The sequence below is a fragment of the Triticum urartu genome, chromosome 4 (assembly GCF_003073215.2).
Source record: "Triticum urartu cultivar G1812 chromosome 4, Tu2.1, whole genome shotgun sequence".
Lineage (NCBI taxonomy): Eukaryota > Viridiplantae > Streptophyta > Magnoliopsida > Poales > Poaceae > Triticum > Triticum urartu.
Genome location: NC_053025.1, coordinates 261080474 through 261086378, shown reverse-complemented (window position 1 = coordinate 261086378; position 5905 = coordinate 261080474).

The window sequence follows — 5905 nt, the reverse complement described above, 5'->3', positions numbered from 1 at the left end:
GTCATGAAGAAAGCAATAGCAACATACTAAACGATCGTGGAAGCTAATGGCAATGGGTCATGTCAATCAGATCATTCATCTAATGATGTGATCCCGTTAATCAAATAACAACTCATGTTCATGGTTAGGAAACATAACCATCTTTGTTACGAGCTAGTCAAGTAGAGGCATACTAGTGACACTCTGTTTGTCTATGTATTCACACATGTATTATGTTTTCGGTTAATACAATTCTAGCATGAATAATAAACATTTATCATGAAATAAGGAAATAAATAATAACTTTATTATTGCCTCTAGGGCATATTTCCTTCAGTCTCCCACTTGCACTAGAGTCAATAATCTAGATCACATCACCATGTGATTAACATCGATAGTTCACATCATCATGTGATTAACACCCATAGTTCACATCGCCATGTGACCAACACCCAAAGGGTTTACTAGATTCAGTAATCTAGTTCACATCGCTATGTGATTAACACCCAAAGAGTACTAAGGTGTGATCATGTTTTGCTTGTGAGAGAATCTCAGTCAACGGGCCTGCCAAATTCAGATCCGTATGTGAAGGAAATATGCCCTAGAGGTAATAATAAAGTTATTATTTATTTCCTTATAATCATGATAAATGTTTATTATTCATGCTAGAATTGTATTAACCGGAAACATAATACATGTGTGAATACATAGACAAACAAAGTGTCACTAATATGCCTCTACTTGACTAGCTCGTTAATCAAAGATGGTTATGTTTCCTAACCATGAACAATGAGTTGTTATTTGATTAACGGGATCACATCATTAAGAGAATGATCTGATTGACATGACCCATTCCACTAGCTTAGCACCCGATCGTTTAGTATGTTGCTATTGCTTTCTTCATGACTTATACATGTTCCTATGACTATGAGATTATGCAACTCCCGTTTGCCGGAGGAACACTTTGGGTGCTACCAAACGTCACAACGTAACTGGGTGATTATAAAGGAGCATTACAGGTGTCTCCAAAGGTAGATGTTGGGTTGGCGTATTTCGAGATTAGGATTTGTCACTCCGATTGTCGGAGAGGTATCTCTGGGCCCTCTCGGTAATGCACATCAATTAAAGCCTTGCAAGCATTGCAACTAAATGAGTTAGTTGCGGGATGATGTAACGAGTAAAGAGACTTGCCGGTAACGAGATTGAACTAGGTATTGGAATACCGACGATCGAATCTCGGGCAAGTAACATACCGATGACAAAGGGAACAACGTATGTTGTTATGCGGTCTGACCGATAAAGATCTTCGTAAAATATGTAGGAGCCAATATGGGCATCCAGGTCCCGCTATTGGTTATTGACCGGAGACGTGTCTCGGTCATGTCTACATTGTTCTCGAACCCGTAGGGTCCGCACGCTTAAGGTTACGATGACAGTTATATTATGAGTTTATGCATTTTGATATACCAAAGGTTGTTCGGAGTCCCGGATGTGATCACGGACATGACGAGGAGTCTCGAAATGGTCGATACGTAAAGATTGATATATTGGAAGCCTATGTTTGGATATCGGAAGTGTTCCGGGTGAAATCGGGATTTTACCGGAGTACCGGGAAGGTTACCGGAACCCCCCGGGAGCTAAATGGGCCATGATGGGCCTTAGTGGAAAAGAGAAGAGGCAGCCCTACATGGGCTGCGCGCCTCCCCCTTCCCCTAGTCCTATTAGGACTAGGAGAGGTGGTCGGCCCCCTCTCTCTCTTTTCCCCCTCCGCGAATCCTATTCCAACTAGGATTGGGGGGGGGGAATCCTACTCCCAGAGGGAGTAGGACTCTCCTGGCGCGCCACACCTTGGCCGGCCAGCCTCCCCCCTCTTGTCCTTTATATACTGAGGCAGAGGCACCCTAGAACACACAAGTTGATCCACGTGATCTATTCCTTAGCCGTGTGCGGCCCCCCCAGCCACCATAGTCCTCGATAATACTATAGCGGAGTTTAGGCGTAGCCCTGCTGCTGTAGTACATCAAGATCGTCACCACGCCGTCGTGCTGACGGAACTCTTCCCCGACACTTTGCTGGATCGGAGTCCGGGGATCGTCATCGAGCTGAACGTGTGCTCGAACTCGGAGGTGCCGTAGTTTCGGTGCTTGATCGGTTGGATCGTGAAGACGTACGACTACTTCCTCTACATTGTGTCAATGCTTCCGTAGTCGGTCTGCGTGGGTACGTAGACAGCACTCTCCCCTCTCGTTGCTATGCATCACATGATCTTGCATGTTCGTAGGAAATTTTTTGAAATTACTATGAAACCCAACAGTGGTATCAGAGCCTAGGTTATTTATGTTGATGTTATATGCACGAGTAGAACACAAGTGAGTTGTGGGCGATATAAGTCATACTGCCTATCAGCATGTCATACTTTGGTTTGGCGGCATTGTTGGACGAGACGACCCGGACCAACATTACGCGTACGCTTACGCGAGACCGGTTCCCCCGACGTGCTTTGCACATAGGTGGCTTGCGGGCGACTGTCTCTCCAACTTTAGGTGAACCAAGTATGGATACGCCCGGTCCTTGCGAAGGTTAAAACGGAGTCTATTTGACAAACTATCGTTGTGGTTTTGATGCGTAGGTGAGATTGGTTCTTGCTTAAGCCCGTAGCAGCCACGTAAAACTTGCAACAACAAAGTAGAGGACGTCTAACTTGTTTTTGCAGGGCATGTTGTGATGTGATATGGTCAAGACATGATGCTGAATTTTATTGTATGAGATGATCATGTTTTGTAACCGAGTTATCGGCAACTGGCAATGTAATGCTTTACTTTATTACTAAGCGGTAGTGATAGTCGTGGAAGCACAAGCTTGGCGAGACGACAACGATGCTACGATGGAGATCAAGGTGTCACGCCGGTGACGATGGTGATCACGACGGTGCTTCGGAGATGGAGATCACAAGCACAAGATGATGATGGCCATATCATATCACTTGTATTGATTGCATGTGATGTTTATCCTTTTATGCATCTTATCTTGCTTTGATTGACGGTAGCATTATAAGATGATCTCTCACTAAATTATCAAGAAGTGTTCTCCCTGAGTATGCACCGTTGCGAAAGTTCTTCGTGCTGAGACACCACGTGATGATCGGGTGTGATAGGTTCTACGTTCAAATACAACGGGTGCAAAACAGTTGCGCACGCGGAATACTCAGGTTATACTTGACGAGCCAAGCATATATAGATATGGCCTCGGAACACGGAGACCGAAAGGTCGAGCGTGAATCATATGGTAGATATGATCAACATAACGATGTTCACCATTGAAAACTACTCCATCTCACGTGATGATCGATTATGGTTTAGTTGATTTGGACCACGTAATCACTTAGAGGATTAGAGGGATGTCTATCTAAGTGGGAGTTCTTTAATTAATTTGATTAACTGAACTTAAATTTATCATGAAACTTAGTACCTGATTAGTATCTTGCTTGTTTATGTTTGATTGTAGATAGATGGCTCGTGCTGTTGTTCCGTTGAATTTTAATGCGTTCCTTGAGAAAGCAAAGTTGAAAGATGATGGTAGCAATTACACGGACTGGGTCCGTAACTTGAGGATTATCCTCATTGCTGCACAGAAGAATTACGTCCTGGAAGCACCGCTGGGTGCCAGGCCTGCTGCAGGAGCAACACCGGATGTTACGAACGTCTGGCAGAGCAAAGCTGATGACTACTCGATAGTTCAGTGTGCCATGCTTTACGGCTTAGAATCGGGACTTCAACGACGTTTTGAATGTCATGGAGCATATGAGATGTTCCAGGAGTTGAAGTTAATATTTCAAGCAAATGCCCGGATTGAGAGATATGAAGTCTCCAATAAGTTCTATAGCTGCAAGATGGAGGAGAACAGTTCTGTCAGTGAGCATATACTCAAAATGTCTGGGTATAATAATCACTTGATTCAATTGGGAGTTAATCTTCCAGATGATTGCGTCATTGACAGAATTCTTCAATCACTGCCACCAAGCTACAAGAGCTTCGTGATGAACTATAATATGCAAAGGATGAACAAGACTATTCCCGAGCTCTTCGCAATGCTGAAAGCTGCGGAGGTAGAAATCAAGAAGGAGCATCAAGTGTTGATGGTCAACAAGACCACTAGTTTCAAGAAAAAGGGCAAAGGGAAGAAGAAGGGGAACTTCAAAAGGACGGCAAGCAAGTTGCTACTCAAGAGAAGAAACCCAAACCTGGACCTAAGCCTGAAACTGAGTGCTTCTATTGCAAGCAGACTGGTCATTGGAAGCGGAACTGCCCCAAGTATTTGGCGGATAAGAAGGATGGCAAGGTGAACAAAGGTATATGTGATATACATGTTATTGATGTGTACCTTACTAATGCTCACAGTAGCACCTGGGTATTTGATACTGGTTCTGTTGCTAATATTTGCAACTCGAAACAGGGACTACGGATCAAGCGAAGATTGGTTAAGGACGAGGTGACGATGCGCGTGGGAAACGGTTCCAAAGTCGATGTGATCGCAGTCGGCACGCTACCTCTACATCTACCTTTGGGATTAGTATTAGACCTAAATAATTGTTATTTGGTGCCAGCGTTAAGCAGGAACATTATATCTGGATCTTGTTTGATGCGAGACAGTTATTCATTTAAATCAAAGAATAATGGTTGTTCTATTTATATGAGTAATATCTTTTATGGTCATGCACCCTTGAAGAGTGGTCTATTCTTGTTGAATCTCGATAGTAGTAACACACATATTCATAATGTTGAAGCCAAAAGATGCAGAGTTGATAATGAGAGTGCAACTTATTTGTGGCACTGCCGTTTAGGTCATATCGGTGTAAAGCGCATGAAGAAACTCCATTCTGATGGACTTTTGGAACCACTTGATTATGAATCACTTGGTACTTGCGAACCGTGCCTCATGGGCAAGATGAAAAAAACACCGTTCTCCGGTACTATGGAGAGAGCAACAGATTTGTTGGAAATCATACATACAGATGTATGTGGTCCGATGAATATTGAGGCTCATGGCGGATATCGTTATTTTCTCACCTTCACGGATGATTTAAGCAGATATGGATATATCTACTTAATGAAACATAAGCCTGAAACATTTGAAAAGTTCAAGGAATTTCAGAGTGAAGTTGAAAATCATCGTAACAAGAAAATAAAGTTTCTATGATCTGATCATGGAGGAGAATATTTGAGTTACGAGTTTGGTGTACATTTGAAAAATTGTGGAATAGTTTCACAACTCACGCCACCCGGAACACCACAGCGTAATGGTGTGTCCGGACGTCGTAATCGTACTTTACTAGATATGGTGCGATCTATGATGTCTCTTACTGATTTACTGCTATCATTTTGGGGATACGCTCTAGAGACGGCCGCATTCACGTTAAATAGGGCACCATCAAAATCCGTTGAGACGACGCCTTATGAACTGTGGTTTGGAAAGAAACCAAAGTTGTCGTTTCTAAAAGTTTGGGGCTGCGATGCTTATGTGAAAAAGCTTCAACCTGATAAGCTCGAACCCAAATCGGAGAAATGTGTCTTCATAGGATATCCAAAGGAAACTATTGGATACACCTTCTATCACAAATCCGAAGGCAAGACTTTTGTTGCTAAATTCGGAAATTTTCTAGAGAAGGAGTTTCTCTCGAAAGAAGTGAGTGGGAGGAAAGTAGAACTTGACGAGGTAACTGTACCTGCTCCTTTATTGGAAAGTAGTACATCACAGAAAACTGTTCCAGTGACACCTACACCAGTTAGTGAGGAAGCTAATGATAATGATCATGAAACTTCAGATCAAGATACTACTAAACCTCGTAGATCAACCAGAGTAAGATCCGCGCCAGAGTGGTACGGTAATCCTGTTCTGGAAGTCATGCTACTAGATCATCATGAACCTA